General features: G+C 51.3%; 1 protein-coding gene across 1 annotated transcript in view; it reads left to right on the forward strand.

Moving 5' to 3' along the window:
- Positions 1–1,336: 1,336 nt before the first annotated feature.
- Ncmap (non-compact myelin associated protein) overlaps positions 1,337–17,185 on the forward strand; it is a 28,297-nt gene continuing 12,448 nt past the window's right edge. The window contains exon 1 of the mRNA XM_032888205.1: positions 1,337–1,423. The gene's annotated coding sequence lies outside the window, so the exon portion shown is untranslated. The remainder of the gene's footprint in view (positions 1,424–17,185) is intronic.

Raw genomic sequence — 17,185 nt, forward strand, 5'->3', positions numbered from 1 at the left:
GTGTAGTGTAGACTGGCTTATGTCTTTGGTGAAGCAGTGAATCATGGTATTGTCAACAAACGCCACCATGGAGATTCCTACCAAAGTACAAGTAACTCTTTGCTCTGGGCACCATGGAGGAAAGACATTAGCTGGGGTGTGAGCAGTTCATGATCACTTGGTCCAGGACCCAGTCACTTCCTGGATGTGGCTCTACTCCTGGTCTGTCACTTTACCTCCTGGGTGATCTGAGGCCCACCTTTCTTCCTGGGTCTCAGTTTCCCTGTTATAAGGATCTCTTAAATATGGTTGTGAGTTCAGGGCCCCCAGGAGACCGTGAAGAACCACAGTCTGATTGAAAGTGGGGGTGCTGCTTTTTATTTTTGTTGGGGAAGCAAAAATTCTTTTAATTAATTAATTTTTTAATTTTAATTTTTTTTTTCCTGTGTGCGTGTGTTCATGTGGGAGGGACTAGAATTACAAACAATTGTGAGCCGCCTGATGTGGGTGCTGGGAACCGAACCTCTGTTAAGCACATTTTTCTAGCCCCACCCACCCTCCGCGCCGGCTTTTAGGTAGGACACAGGGAATTTCCCCACGCTTGCTGGGCAAGTTTACCCGCTGGCTCACGCTAGAGGAAACGTGCTATGTTTTCGGAGCCAGCCCTGACCTCGCAGCAGTCCCCTTGCCTGTGCCGCCTGCCTGTGTGCCGGGATGAGAGAGTGTCACTCAAAGACTAGTTTCTAACCGCGCAGGAGGAATTTCTGTCACCTGCCAACTGCCAGTCCTCTGATCCTCAGTTCCCACAGTCGGTCTACGCTCTCACTCCATCAGCTCGCTTCATCCGACGCCGCTCTCGGTCTATGCGAGGTCCCTTCCTCCTCTTTTGCCTTCTCACAAGTCCGACCTCGAAGAAGTGGGTGCCGGGGTGTTAGACCTGAAGTTCCCACGAGCGACGGGAGGAGAGAGCGACGTGGGGACACCGCGGGGCGGTGCCGGAACGCTGGGCAGGTGATGGAGGTGTGGGGTCACCAGCTGGGCGGGACGGGGAGGGACGGGACCCGGAGGCGACAGCGGCAGCCACCCAGCTCGAGAAGCGCGGCGGGCAAGGGGCGGAGCTGGGGTGCAGAACAGGTAGCGCGCGGGACAGGGAACGCCGGGGGTCGGGGGAGTGGAAGGACAGCGCGCAGGGGCTCAGGCCGGCGGAAGATAGCTCGCGGGGCCCCCGGGGGTCCCCAGCCTGGCGCGCGCCTTGGCCAGAGCCGGTAGCCGAAAGGTCAGCAACACCTCCGGGTTGTCTGCAGACGCCGGTGCGCCAGAGGTGTTCAGGGTGCAAGCCTCGAAGCGCCCCGAAGCTGGCATGCGGAAAGCTGGTGATTTCCTTATCCGCTCCCGCGAAGTCACCGGTAGCGACCTGGACTCCCGGAAGAGAAGCCTGCGAGAGGTAGGAGCCTTGATCCCCCTCCCTCAGGTCCTGAGTTCGCCTGGTCTGTGAACTGGGCATCCAGGAGAGCGCGCTCCTTCCGAGGCCGCAGGAGCGCAGCAGCCCAGTGAGAGCAACACACGGAGGAGCCCGTGCTCCTACCAAAGTCAATAAGCGAGATGTTGAATCAGCCGCTCCTTGATAGTGGGAGATTCCAGTCCTGGATGCCTTGACGGGGAAGGAAATGGCTGTGATTCCTGCCTCCACAGGGGCTGGATTGGGAACTGAGGAAGCCCTGGGTGTGGGAGGAAGATTCTTCTTGGAGGAGGGGATGAGGGATTTGAGGAGTTGCAAAAGGAGCAAAGACGTGGAAGTGGTACCCAATCAGAGTCCCTGCCTTGGCCTGGCTGGCTGTCGTCTTGAGGCAGCCCCTTTTCTTAGCAGTTCGGTTTCTTGTACCTAAGTGAAACTTTCTTGTATCTAAGTGAAAGTGGTTTTGACAGATTAAGTCATGGTTTTATGTAAACTTTTCCTTTCTGCCAGACTGGCTTCTTGGAGACTGGGACTGTGTCTGGTTCACCACTGCCTCACCAGCTCTTGCAAAGTGCTGTGCTCCTAGTAAACCAAGGGTTTAAGAGTGGCTGCATCAGGTGACGCTGGGCACCTCCTGGTGTGTGTGGTGAGCAGGCACAGGTGGCTGAGGTGGGTTTGAAGATTGATAGGCTCGCCTGGCCTCTGTGGCTCGACTGCCTTACCACCACCTAATCCCTAACTGGACTCACATCACCACCTAACTGTAGCTCAGGCTGGACACAGGCTTGTGTGTGACAGCTTAGCATTGTCCAGGCCTTCGAGTTCTGCCGACCTCTAGCTGGTCATGATAGGCTTCTGTCACTCTGAGTTGACTAAAGTGATGTTCGTAGTGAGTGGCAAAGATCTGACGTGGAGGATTGTGACTGGAGGGAGTGCAGTGTCCACAGGGACAGGAACACACTGCTCCCCAAAATGACAAGTTCAAGGCCTCTTGTGGCACTTAACTAGTGCTTAGGATTTTTACTTGGGTCTTGCCAGATGTGATAGCCTTCAGGACTCGGGAGGTTGAGGGAGGAGGCTTACCTCAAGTTCAAGGCCCGCCCAGGCCAGATAGTAAAACAATCCAAACAAACAAACAAACAAACAAACAAATAGGGCTGGACAGATGGGTCAGAGGTTGAGGGCATTGATTGCTCTTCCAGAGGTCCTGAGTTCAATTCCCACAACCACATGATGGCTCACAACCATCTATAATGGGATCTGGCGCCCTCTTCTGGTGTTCAGGCATACATGCAGGCAGAACACTGTACATATATACATACATATGTACATACATACATACACATACATACACACATAATACATACATATGCACGTACGTACATACATACATAAAGAAAGCGAACCCACTTGTGTCTGACTGTGAACTCTACGTGAACAGGGAGGAGTAAGGATGCTGGGTGCCCCCTCACCGTTCCCACCGCCCAGCACTGCAGGTGACAGGCAGACACTCAGGGAGTTTTCTGTGGACTGTGGACCTGTACTCTAGGCTTTGAGGCAGTCCTGGCAGAACTGTGATCTTCACTCTCAGATCCCATCTCCCCCCAGCTCAGGAGTGTACCCTCTCATTCATCTGTCACCTCTTGGGTGGCAGGGAAGGCAGGAGACTCAGAAGTTTTAAAGTTGGCCGGCCGGGAGGTGGTGGTGTACCCCTTTAATCCCAGCACTCAGGAGGCGGGGGGGGGGTGTCGGGGGTTCTCAGAGTTCAAGGCTAGCCTGGTTTACAAATCAAGTTCCAGGACAGGTAGGGCTACCTAGAGAAACCTTGTCTCAAAAACAAACAAACAAGCAAGCAAGCAAAAATCTAAGGTCATCTTTGGCTATGTAGCAAGTTAAAGGCCAGCCTGGGATACATAGTGTCTTTTCTCAAAAAAACAAACAGGAGAATGCAGAAACACCTGTGCTATGTTGCACGCTTAGGGCCTCTGCACCCAGCTGCACGTGGATCTTCCTAGCTGGCTTCCATGCTGCTGGCTTCCATGCCCCTGGCTTCCCCACCCCCCACCTCCAGCAGATTCCCCATCTGGATTCCATCTTTGCTCTAAGATCTGGTGGGTTAGGTTCTTTGTGCCCTGTCCTCAGATGAATTCCTGATCCACAGTGACGCTAGGCAGTCAGCAGATAGGAAATCAGGGAGGGGAGCGAGCTGGGTCACCTGCCTGTAGTGGGCTCTATGCTCCCCAACTCCTGGTGACACAGGTGGAGGCGGAGCCGGCTGCAGGGAGGCAGGGCCAGAAGTTCTGTGGTCTGAAGCTCTTCCCGCAGCTTTACAGCTTGGTCTGAGGGTGGAAAGGAGGGTGTGTCTGTCTCTGAGACAAGGCTCGTTCTACAGCTAGGGGCTGTGCTTGCCATGCCTGAGCTGATGAAGCCCTAAGCCAGGGTCCCAAGTGGCAGCTTGAGTGGGTGGTGTAAGAACAGGGCACCTCAGGGAAATCATGAGGGTCTAGAAACCCAGTTGGCTTTGTGCCAGAACTGAGGAGGGGAAAACCAGCAGCGACTTTACCCCACACGGTGCCCTTGAGTCAGCACCTGGCTTAGGTCTCTGAGTTGCCACTCCCTGATTTACCCATCAACCGCAATGACTTAATAATGCCATCATCCCCTTTCGGAGAAGCCTTGTGTCTAGGACCTGCTGTGACAACTTTTAGGGTGCATGGACCTGGAATTTCAAAATTCTTCCTACCACTGGGTATGGTGGGACCTTTCACCCGGAAGTTCTTGAGGAGGCCAGCCCTTCAGTCCTCTCCAACATGCTGGGAGCCTCACCTCAGCTCGCTTTCCAGCTGCAGCCCTGAAGGATGCTCAGAGGACAAAGGCAGAGTCTTTGTTCCTCCCTAATCTGGCTGCAGGGTCTGATGTCAGTGATTCTGAGATTAGCAGTTATTCTGTGAGCAGCCAGGGGGCCCGGCTTCATACTCCCTCGGCTCAGTTCCCCTGAAAGCCACGGGCGTTCCACGGATGGGACATTCATCCCATCCCACCCAGTGGCACAGGCTTCAGAAGTATGAACATCCAGGAGGCGTTGCCAGGAATGGGCCTGAGTCTGTCAGCCTACCTACCCCAGGCTGGCCTCGAACTCGCTACTGAGCCAAAGACGACCACGGGAGTTCAAGGACCCTTGTGGATACCAAGGCCTGTATGTAAGAGAGCGAAGCATAAGCACGATTTCTTCCATGCTTGTTTGCTTGTCGTGTTGTGTTGTTTTGAGACAAGGTTTCTCGATGTAGCCCTGGCTGCCCTGGAACTTGCTCTGAAACCAGGTTGAGACTCAGAAAGATCTGCCTGCCTCTGCCTCTCGAGTACTGGGATAAAAGACATGGGCCACTACCATCCAACTTGTTTAGACTTTTTTTCTCCATACTTTATACCATCGCAAGATTACTGCTGCTCCTAAACACCTAAGACAACGTAAGCAAATGTGAAACTATTGTTTTGGGGAATAGCAACCAGTTATGGGTCTGTTCATTACATTCTTATTTATTTATACAGGGGAAGAGGGAGGGAGGCAGGCCAGGGCATTCATGTGTGTAGGTCAGAGCACACTTCTCTCCTACTACCATGTGGGTCCCCAGGGATCGAACTCAGGTAGTCAGGCTTGGCGGCAGGCCCCTTCACCCCTTGAGCCATCGAGCCAGCCTAGTTCTGAATAGATTCAGCTGTGACTTACTGAACCCACCCAGGTGCCTGGACCCGGCAGACCCGGAACAACTGACTGCAGAAGCTTTCAACAGGTCTCCTTGAAAGTAACCACTTGCTAGGAAGGAGGCAGGAGTGTGTAATATTCCGGGTAGTTTAGAATGTCAGCCAGAGGTGGAATTCAGATTCTAATTTAAAAAAAAAAAAAAGCCTAAAATGGTATGTATAACCAGGTAGTCAGTGTCTTCACATCTTATTACCAAGTTAGAGTCTCTTTTTTATATTAATTAATTAATTAATTAATTATATATAAGTACACCGTAGCTGTCTTCAGACACACCAGAAGAGGGCATCAGATCCCATTACAGATGGTTGTGAGCCACTATGTGGTTGCTGGGAATTGAACTCAGGATCTCTGGAAGAGCAGTCAGTGCTCTTAACCGCTGAGCCACCTCTCCAGCCCTCGGTTTCTAATTTTTGACCAGGAAGAATTAGCTTTTCCATAATGGGCTTTAATAAAACCCCATTTCACTTGTGGTAATTTAAATCCGAAAGCAGGGGAAATAGGAGGTGGAGTCCAACCTGGACCGTGAGGGAGGGAGGGGGAGGCGTCCATCTTCAGTAGCTTCTAGGGTTGTTAATATTTTTCTGGCTACTCAACCATGGAGAAGGAATGGCGGCTCCATCTGTAGTGTTGGAGGCCTGAGGAGTAGTTCACTCAGAACCAGAGGTGGTTCTAACCTTCCTGGGCCACCTCAGAGACTTGCTGCCACCATGTGGACAACAGGAATTCACACACACTCGTAGGTTGTTCCAAAACCTCTCCAAACAATGCCACCAGCTGGAGACCAGGGATGCGGTTTGAAAGAGAGTGAGTCCTGTATGCTCTTATGGTTAGGCTCAGTTGGTGGGGGGAGACCCCAGGAGATGGCAGAAATGCAAATACACAAAAGAGTCTTCATTGTTCGAGATTGGGATGCAACCTTCCCTGCTCTGCAGGCTACGAATGCAGGGGTTCTGATAAATATGGAAACTGCACAAGCTGGGGCTTTCGAGCCTTGGTGTTATATGATTGGATGAGGGGAAATGAATGCTGTCCTTCAGAACCAATAGCATTTGTTCAGACAGCAACTGTAAAAAAACGACCTTTTTGACCTGGGAAGAAATAACTTACTCCTTTATCAGAGGCTACTGTATTTTTTACAAGCTTGCCACAGCTGTCTGGGAACACTTGGTTGCCTCTTTCCCGTAGCTCAGTTCAAGGGCACTAATATTCTGCCTCCTTCAGCACTGAGGGGGAAGCCGCTGGCTTTTCGACTTAGCAGGGAAGGGAATGTGAGATTCTGCACCAGGGGTTAATGAAGAGCCAAGGGCAGGGTGCCTTGTGTATTTGAATGCTTCATTTCCGGTTAGTGGAACTGTTTGGGAAGGATTAGGGGGTGTGGCCTTGTCGGAGTAGGTGTGTCACTGGGGATAGGCTTTGACGTTTCAAAAGCCCATGTCTCTGTGCCTCTCTCTCTGTCTCTCTGTCTCTCTGTCTCTCTGTCTCTCTCTCTCTCTCTCTCACACACACACACACACACACACACACACACACACACACATTTTCCATATGATGAGGATATAAGCTATAAGCTCTTGGTTACTGCTCCAGTACCATGCCCCGCACCACGATGGTCATGAACTCACTCTCTGAAACGTAAGCCCCTGGTTAACTACTTTATTCTGTAAGTTGCCTTGGTCACATGCACTAGATCAGTGACTGAAGCAGGGACATTTCAGACCCTGATATGACTTCTGTGAAAGACGATAATAATCCAGCCACGTGCAAAGCCACGTCACAGAAGGAGACGTGGGTCCTCACACAGGAGAGGGGAGGCGCTGGGCATGACGCTGTGCATCTGTCACCCCTGTCCTTGGGAGGTGGAGGCAGGAGAATTGCAAGTTCAGGGTCATGCACAGATACGTAGAGGGGTCGAAGCCAACCGGGCTATGTAAGAACCTGCCAAGGGGGAAAAAGGAAGAAAGAAAAGGAAAGAAACCCAAAAAGAGGTCAAGAAGGAATTCACTGAGAAAGGAACTCAGGTTTGCTATTCAGAAGTGACAGGAGAGCGCAGTGGCTCTTAACCCTCCACATGCTGGGATCCTTCATGGTTTGGTGACCCCACCACCACCACCATAAAATTATTTTGTTATTTCATAACTGTAATTTAGCTACTGTTATGAATCGAAATGTAAATATCCGATATGCAGAATGTCTGATACAGGACCCCTGTGAAAGGGTAGTTCTACCTCAGGGGGTCAAGACCCACAGGTGGGTGACTCAGAATAACCAACGGTGAAATCGCCCTCCCACACACATAGACACCACAGCGAAGCTGAGGTTGAAAACATGAAGGACAGTCCTGACGAATGGCTCGGCAGTTAAGAGAACTGGCAGCTCTTCCAGAGGACTCAGGTTCAAATCCCAGCACCCGAGGAGGAGTGGTGGCTCACAACCATCTGTAAGCCCAGTTCCAGGGGATCCAACATCCTCTTCTGGTCTCCATGCCTCTACAGAACGTAGGCTTTTTATTTATCTTTTTTTTTAAAGGGGGGAAGGCCAGGACGAGAGCAGAGAGCCAGCAAATCACTCGACTGATAAAGGAAGCGGAGGTGGCAGTGTCCTTGGAAGGGAAAGAAAGGGACCTTTCAATCTGTAGCCCTAAGGCCAGCCAACCGGTTCTCTAAACAGGAACTCACCGTGAAAGTATTCCTAAGCAAATAAACAAAGCCCTCGGAAGGTGGGGCACAAAGACCCGCAGAGGAGGAAATAGTTAACTATGAAAAGAAACAAAAAACGTCAATACTGACCCCACAGTGTGGGGAGCAGGGTGTAGGCAGAGCTTGGCCCTCTAGAGAGGCTGTTTAGTTTTGTTTTGAGACCAGGCCTTGAACCTCCTGCCTCTGCCTCCAGGGTGCTGGGGTTACAGACCAGCCATGCTAGGCAGGGCACTCTGCCGACGAGCTACATACACAGATCTTTTTTCTTTGGTTTGAGACAGGCCTGTGTCTCCCGGCACAGCCCAGGCAGACCTTGAACTTGAGGTCTTCTTGTGATCAGGGCTTCCTCTCAATATTGGAATGTCGGGTGTGCGGTGATCATTGAGAATGGGCTCACCTGGGAGCCTGGCAGCCTAAGCCACCCAGTTGGAAAGATGGGCCGCAGGAACTGCTAAGCCAAGGGCGTGCTATGGCCTGGTTCCATCCGGGGAGACTGAAGCACACTGTGCCAGTACTAACCTGGCTGCTAAGCCCCCCAGGGTCTCCAAAGCACTTGCTTCTGTTTTGGTTTTTTTGTTTGTTTGTTTGTCTTTGTTGTTGTTGGTTTTTTGTTTTTGTTTTTGTTTTTGTTTTTCGGAGCTGGGGACCGAACCCAGGGCCTTGCGCTTGTTAGGCAAGCGCTCTACCACTGAGCTAAATCCCCAACCCCTTTGTTGTTGTTTTTAATTTCTGTTTATTTGTTTGGTTTGGTTTGTTTGAGACGAGGTCTCATGTAGCCAAGGCTGGCCGTGTAGCCATGGATGACCTTGAATCTGTGGCCCTCCTATCTGCCACAAATAGGGCGATAGGAGTTGAAACGCACACCACCATGCCTCCTTCATTCCCCGGGGAAGTCATCCTTGAGGCTAGGCCTGCCAGCCAAGTGAGGTCCAGAGATTCATCTCTCTCTGCCTCCCCAGCGCTGAGAGCGAAGCCGGTGCCACGCATGGCTTTTCCTGAGTTCTAGAGTATGAACTCAGGTGAGCCCCTCACTGGCTGGGCCAGCTTCCCAGTACAGAATTCCGGTTGCCTTTGTTTGATTAAGTTAGTTCCTTGACCGTTTCATGCTTATTTATGATACATTCCGGCTGGCCCCCTCCCCTTCTCTTCCCCTTCCCCTCTTATCCGTCTCCAACCATCTAAGCCCTCACCCATCCCCGCCCTCCTCCCTGTCTGTCCTTTTCCCAGATTTATGACCTTTGGCTTTGTTCTGTGGCCCATCTAGGTTAGTGCCATCTGTGTGACTGTTGAATTGTGACTACACACCAAGCCCTTTCGAATGCAGTTTTGTTTTGTTTGTTGTTCTTGTTGTTGTTGTTTAAAGATTTTATTTATTTTATGTATATAAGTACACAAAAGACATAAGTAGCTGTCTTCAGACACACCAGAAAAGGGCATCGGATCCCATTACAGATGGTTGTGAACCACCATGTGGTTGCTGGGAATTGAACTCAGGACCTCTGAAAGAGCAGCCAGTGCTCTTAACCGCTGAGCCACCTCTCCAACCCTGCAGTTTTGCTTTTTTTTTTTTTTTTTTTGGTTCTTTTTTTTTTCGAGCTGGGGACCAACCCAGGGCCTTGTGCTTCCTAGGCAAGCGCTCTACCACTGAGCTAAATCCCCAACCCCTGCAGTTTTGCTTTTAATGTTTTTTTTTTTTTTTTTTTTAAAGATTTATTTTATTTATTATATAAGTACACTGTAGCTGTCCTCAGACACACCAGAAGAGGGCATCAGATCTCTTTACAGATGGTTGTGAGCCACCATGTGGTTGCTGGGAATTGAACTCATGACCTCTGGAAGAGCAGTCGGGTGCTCTTAACCGCTGAGCCATCTCTCCAGCCCGCTTTTAATGTTTTATTACAGTTATTTATTTTGGAGGGGTCCATACGCCATGGCACACATGTAGGGAACTGGTTATTTCCTTCCATCTTGTGGGTTCTGGAGGTCGGACTCAGATTGTGAGGCTTACAGATTGTAAGACCTTACCCACTAGTCCGTCTTGCCAGCCCCTGAAGCGTGATTTTTTTTTAAGACAATTTCTCAGACTCACAATACAGCTGAGACGGGCTTTGAACTTCTGATCCTCCCATCTCCGAGTCATGAGTGCTGGGGTTACGGTCATGCGCCACCCCGCCCACCCCACCCAGCTCCCATGTCCTATTGTGTTGTTGTTTGCTTGTTTTTAGTTTGGTTTGGTTTTTCAAGTCAGGGTTTCTCTGTGTAGCCCTGGCTGTCCCAGAACTCTCTGTGTACAAGGCTGGCCTTGATCTCAGAGATCCATCTGCCTCTGCCTCTCCCTCCCGAGTGCTGGGATTAAAGGTGTGTGCCACCACTGCCCAACCTCCAGTGTCCCTTTATGGGTTTTTTTTTTTTTTTTTTTTTTTTTTTTGGTTTTTTTTTTCGGAGCTGGGGACCAAACCCAGGGCCTTGCGCTTCCTAAGCAAGCTCTCCCCCACGGAGCTAAATCCCCAACCCCCCTTTATGTTTTTTGTTTTGTTTTGATTTTGGTTTTGAGACAGGGTCTCACTATGGAGCTCTGGCTGTACTGGAACTCACAGAGATCCACCCGCCTCTGCTCCCTGAGTGCTGGAATTAAAGACATGTGCCACCTGGGTTTTGATTGGAAAAGTAAATTTGATCTGAGTCCAGGCAAAATAGAAGCCTAGGGTCAGAAGCTTGTGAGGTCCCACACTCCTGCACCTGGCTGTCACCTGAACTCAGGGACTCACCCTTGTCAGACACGTCCCTCCACGTGCATCACATGCCTCGGTGCTCTGTACAGGCTGCCCCCCTTTACCCCTTCCAGAGCCTTCCAGAAGGCGGCTCTGGGTTGGACACTGCAAGACGGTGATGACCGAGGCAGTTTTGTTCTCCAAGAGCACCTTGAAGAACGAGCAAGACAGACGGACACATCCATGTGTCCACTGCAGCAAAAGGGGACTTGGGAGAGGCAGAGACAAGTCCCAGGGGAGAGACTCCCAACTGGAGTGAGCGTCTGGGGCTTCTTCAGTGACCATGGCTGAGCTGGTAGGGGTCAGTGCACCTGGCTAAGTGACTTAGGCGGCAAGACTCCTCCTGGGCCCCAGTGTCCATGCTAAGTCGTTGCCACTTGTTTTTGAGAGTTATCTCTGATGTGACAAGGTACAAGCCTTGTGGAGGTTTTTTTTTTTTTTTTTTTTTTTTTTGTGGTTCTTTTTTTTGGTTCTTTTTTTCAGAGCTGGGGACCGAACCCAGGGCCTTGTGCTTGCTAGGCAAGCGCTCTACCACTGAGCTAAATCCCCAACCCCGATGGAGGGGTTTTGACCAGAATTCAAACCCAGGACCAGTTCCAAAGCTGTCCATCCCATGACACACCAAGACATGGAGGACGGAAAGCAGGGCCATCCCATGCAAGACAAGGGTGACACCCTGCGGGGGAAACCGAGTGTTCCCGAAGAGTCCAGCTGTGGTGTGTGTGGAGCATGTGGTGTGTGGGGGTGATGGGTGGGTGGAGGAGCAGGAGAGGTGCCAGGCCTCCCCTTGTACTTGGGGCCGTGACTCTCAGCCTGGCTGCAGTCTCCTCATGCTCAGCTACCCAAGACCTATTAGGGCCCTGTCTGCCTCCTTCCAGGCAGGTTGGGCAACCCGAGCTCGGTCCTCACCCGATGGCTCCATGTCTGTCTTCCCCCCGGGCTGCTGTGTATGCTCAGAACGGGGGCCTAGGGGCAGAGAAAACAGGATGCCTGGAGGACATGTAACTATGTCACTTATGTAACCATTAAGTCGACATAGCAGGAAGAAGGAGCAAATAAATGAAGTTAATCTCTTTTCTCTTAGTCTTGTACACATTTTGAGCGTGGATAGCTTGACATCCCTCGGGTTTCCTTTTCTCCCTTCCCTTAGAGGCCAACCTGGTTTTATTTTATTTTTCTGTGCGTGCATGCATGCGTGTGCTGAGGGTTGGGGCGCGTGAGGTGCATGCATTCAAAAGTCAGAGGACAACCATGGGTGCTGATCCTCGGGGACACCTTCCAGCTTACGTTTAAGACGAGGTCTCCAATTGGCCTGAAACTTCATCACATGGGCAAGCTCTCAGTCCTAGCTGGCCTGGCTACTACTAGAGATCTCCCTCCCTCTGCTCCCCAATCCCCTATCCCTGAAATTACTTATAGACAGAAAGACAGACAGTCAGACAGACAGACACACCCCTCCACACCCAGCCTTTTTCCTTGGGTCCTCGTGTTTTGAGGCAAGTGCTTTTTTTTTTTTTTTTTTTTTTTTTAAGATTTATTCATTTATTATATATAAGTACACTGTAGTTGTCTTCAGATACACCAGAAGAGGGCACCGGATCCCATTACAGATGGTTGTGAGTCACCGTGTGGTTGCTGGGAATTGAACTCAGGACCTCTGGAAGAGCAGTCGGGTGCTCTTAACCACTGAGTCATCTCTCCAGCCCCAATGCACCCCCACCCCCCCTCCCCCATTACCCCTCCCCCCGGCTCTGATTTTGTCTTGATCGGAATGCAAGCTGGGAGTATGTGGAGACCTTCCAGCAGATTCGTGAGGGGCGAATCTGTCCAGTGCAGCTTTCTGACAGCTGAGAGTTTTTGGTACATATTTCGTTTCACCCAAACAACAAACCCACACCATCTCAGCTACTGTCCTGCTGCTATGATACAACGCCCTGATAAAAAGCCCCTTTGGAGGGTGCGGTGGCCGAAGTCCTGAGTTCAATTCCCAGCAACCACATGGTGGCTCACGACCATTTGTCATGGGATCTGGTGCCCTCTTCTGGTGTGTCTGAAGGTTGGACAGTGTACTCGCATGCATAAATAAATCTTCTTTGTCTTTAAAGCAGCTTTAGGGAGAAAGGGCTTATTTTAGCTCACAGTTGAAGGGCACAGTCCATGACGGCCTGGGAGGCATGGTATGGAGGAAGTGGTCGCACTGCATCCAGAGTCAGGAAGCTGAACGTGACAAATAGCCAGTGCTCAGTTCTCTTTTGTCCAGAATCCCGGGCCGGGCGATCCCCTCCCCCTGCCTGAATGCTCCCACCCCCACCGTTTCCATTCCCACAGTTGAGCCCAGCCAGGTCCCTCTTTCTCTCTCTGCCTTACAAATCTCTGTAAGGTAAACGATGCCTATAAGCTCCCAACGTAAACTTTGGACCCAGGGCCTCCTGCTTCACCCCTCTCCTCTATGAATCTGAGCTTCTCCCTCATAACTACTTAAAGGCCCCTGAACTGACGGAGTCCATGCCGCAGCTCTCTGGTTTGTGGTAAACAGATGTGACTCTGGACTTCTTGGTAAGGAAATGAAGTCCCTGCTGGCCTGTTTAGCAACAGCCCCTCCTGGCCAAGGTTCCCTGACACTCAGAGCCAGCTGGGGACACACAGTTCCCAGAAACCTGCAGTGACAGGGTACCTTCCCTGCTCAGTACCCTGGCATAGCCAGGGCATCTGTCCGGCCGGCCTCTTATGTGCCCAATACACTTGTCTGATCTCTGCACACCTCAGAGTGTCTTCCACAGTCCCTCCAGCATGCTGAGGGAGACAGTGGGGCCTCTGGGAAGCACAAGGGGTCTGGAGTCCTGCTCTGATACAGGTGACCCAGATGAGTTAGCTTCTCAGAGTCTAAGGGTCCTTGGGTGTGAAGTGGAAAGGGTGTGATGGGGCTTCAGATGAGAGCGTGAGACCTCAGACGTGGAGCCATTATGAGTGCTCGCCATCCGCCATCCCAGTTCTTGATCGGCTAAAACACACAGTGGCCCTGGCCACAGCAGGGTGCCCCACCCATGACTGAAGTTCCTGGGACCCAGTCAGCCTCTAGAAACAAAATATATACAGCCTCTGGGACCAAATATGTGCCACACAGAAAGGAAGACGTTTTTCACAAATCCAAGGCCGTGAGCTCAGCTCTGCAGTGAGGCATCAGGTCCCAGACTCTGAGCTCTGTCGAGAATCCTCTGAGGTGAAGACATGGGGTTTGGCAGATATGAAAGAGGATGCCCAGACAGACGGGCAGCTAGAGAATCCTGAACCCGTGTGAGAGCCACCAGGTACTGCAGGGCGACCCACAATATTTTGAAACCCCTCCCCCCAGTGATATTATAGCTTATTTTAAACTCAAGAATAGGAAAGCCAGGCGGCGGTGGCACACGCCTTTAGTCCCAGCACTCAGGCAGGCAGATCTCTGAGTTCAAAACCAGCCTGGTCTACAGAGTAAGTGAGTTCTGGGATAGCCAGGGCTACACAGAAAAACCCTGTCTCCAAAAACCAAACAAACTAATAAAAAAGTAAAATCAAATCAAATCGGGGACGGGGAATGGACAGTTGGTGGGGGCTCCCCTTTGGAATCTCAGAATTTAGGAGGTGGGAGGATGGTGAATTTCAGGCTCACCTGGCCTATGACGTAAGGCTTTGTCTCAAAAAGGAAAGAAGAAATCAGGGAACGCATTTTAAGGTGAAAGAGACACCACCCCCAAATTAAAAAATAAAAAGCCAATAGAGGTGTGGTGGGAAATATTAACTGTTGACTCCACAGGCTGTAGAACCCCACAAGAAGCAGGCTTCTTGGCCTGTCTGTGAGGACGGTCCTAGACCAGGATAAGTAGAGTGAGCAGACCCATCCGAAATTCTACCAGAACCACCGTGTAACCTGGGATGGCAAAGGAAAATGCCACCTAAGTGCCCGCACGCTACCGACTCCTGACCAGTCTCCTTCCTCACTCCAGACGCAATGTGACCAGCCACCTCTCTGCCACCAGCCCTTCCCCACCATGACTGTTGTACCCTCAAACCGTGAGCCCTTCCTTACGTTGACTTTGTCAAGGCTGTTGTCACAGCGGCAAGCAAGGGACTCATACTCTCTTTTGCTGAGATGGGGCCTCATATAACTGAGGGTGACCTTGAACTCCTGCCCCTTCTATGTCACCCCCTGGGTGCCGGGATTACAGGTGTGCACCGCCACCCCCAGTTTATGCTGTGCTGGGGATGGAACCTACAGCCTGTAGGTAAACACTACCAATTGAATTGCATCCCCCCCTACAGGTAGCATTTAGACCTAAGCCCATCTGGGTGCAAACTTTGTGGTCGTCACTATACCCCACTGGGTCCTCACTGGTGACTTTATTTGATGGAGGCAAGACCATCACCCATTTTACAGCCAAGGAAGCCAAAGCCTAGAGAGAAGGGGTTCTGGGTTGGGGATTTAGCTCAGTGGTAGGCGCTTGCCTAGGAAGCGCAAGGCCCTGGGTTCGGTCCCCAGCTCTAAAAAAAAAAAAAGAAAAAAAAAAAAAAGAAAAGAAAAAAAGAGAAGGGGTTCTGTGTCCAGTCTCTTGTCTAGTCAGTAAGGGAGTCCAGAACCATCCCTGGCCATGTTCAGAGCATTTCCTGTCTTCCACTGTGCCTTCCTTCTACCCTGTCTGTGACCCTGGACGTGACTCTGCACAAATGATGGTCTGCCTCTCTTCCCGAAGCTTCCAGCCCCACAGAGGGATCTGCACAGCCTACCCATCCCACCTCACAGCCAAGCAGGAGCTGCTCCTGCAGCCCAGGAGGCTGTGGAGAAAAGGAGGTGGCTTGTCAAAGCAAGAGTGCAGGTTTACATGAGGCTTCAAGGCCCCGGACAAATGCCCCTCTGTATCTTGAGGCCCTATTGTGGCTGGCAGCCATCCAGCGCTCACCGCGGGCAGCTTAGGAAGCCGGGATTGGTCTCTCTGCTGTCCTCCCCGCAACCCAGCCCTGCCAGGTCCTGACTTGGGCAGGAAACAGGGGGTGTGCTCTTTCTGGAATGGAGGGTGTGGGAGGCAAGCCAGCTTGGGAGCGTGAGGGGGCCACGTCCTGAACCACTCAGGAAGCCCAAAGTCTTAAGGTAGTAAGCAGCTGGGAGGAAGGTCAGTGGGTCCCGGCTGGGCATTCCACAGGACAGAAAACTGCACTCTGGACAGAACGAGTGGCTTTGGAGCAATCCCACAGCAAGCGAACAACAAAGGTAAGATTTAAATCCACATCCCCGCCCTCTCAAGCCAACGTTCCATCTCTCAGGGTCTCCACCATCGTCCCATGAACAGGCGTAGCTGTGAGACCAGGAAAAATGGGTTCTCTGAAAGACTGGCCTGCCTAGACCATAGAGCTGGGTTCGTATGCTGTGACCCTTTAATACAGTTCCTCATGCCGCGCTGACTCCAACCCTACAATTATTTCATTGCTACTTCATCACTGTAATTTCACTACGGTTATGAATCGTGAGGTAAATATCTGATGTGCAGGATATCTTATATGAGACCCCCCCTCCAAGGGGTCTCGACCCACAGGTTGAGAACCACTACTCTATCGAGCTTTTCTTTGAGGTAAGCAATCCATGGTAAGCACTTGGAGCCTGCTGCATCCTCGGGAATGGCAGAGGGAGAAGCAGGAACCCAAACTAAACCACGTCACGCACCGTGCCCGGGGCTGTGACCCCAGCACTTGGGAAACTGAGGTAGGGGGTGGAATTTAGAGCCAGCCTAGGTTACATAGTAAGACCAGTCTGAACTCAAACTTGTGGCAGTTCAGCCTGTAGAGTAACTGGGATTATTTTAGTGCTCTATCGTTTCCAGCTGGCCTTATTTCTCAAGACAAAAACAGGCGGGAGAGATGGCTCAGCGGTCAAGAGCTCTGGTTACTCATTCAGAGGACCCAGGTTTGATTACAGCCTCCACATGGTGGCTCCCAACCATCCATAACTCCAACTCTAGGAGATCCTACACCCTCTGCAGACCTCTGTGGGCACCAGGTAGCCTGGGGTGCATGAACAGTCAAAACTCTCACACACACATATGATAATAACAAAATCAATAAATCTAAAAACAATGGAGGGGGTGCACTGGAGAGATGGCTCAGCCAATGAAGTGCTCGCCTCACAAGCATGAGGACCTGAGTTTGACCCCCCTGCACCCACACAAGGTGCTAGGGAACATGGTAGTGCCTTTCATTCCAGAGCTGGGGGCGGGGGGGAGACAAAAGGATTCCTAGGGCTCGCTGGCCAGCCAGTCTAGCCTACGAGATGAACTGCAAGCCAGCAAGTGATCCTGTCTCATAAAACGTGGCTGGCACTTGAGGAATGACACCTAAGGTTAACCTCTGTCCTCCACATGCACACACAGATGTGACTGTGGGGGTAGGGAAAACATTATTATTATGTGTATGTATGATGTGTGTGTGTGTGCTCGTGTGTGTGTGTGTGTGTGTGTGTGTGTGTGTGTGTATGAGGGAGAGAATCAGGGGAGGG

This window comes from Rattus rattus, chromosome 1 (assembly GCF_011064425.1).
Source record: "Rattus rattus isolate New Zealand chromosome 1, Rrattus_CSIRO_v1, whole genome shotgun sequence".
NCBI lineage: Eukaryota > Metazoa > Chordata > Mammalia > Rodentia > Muridae > Rattus > Rattus rattus.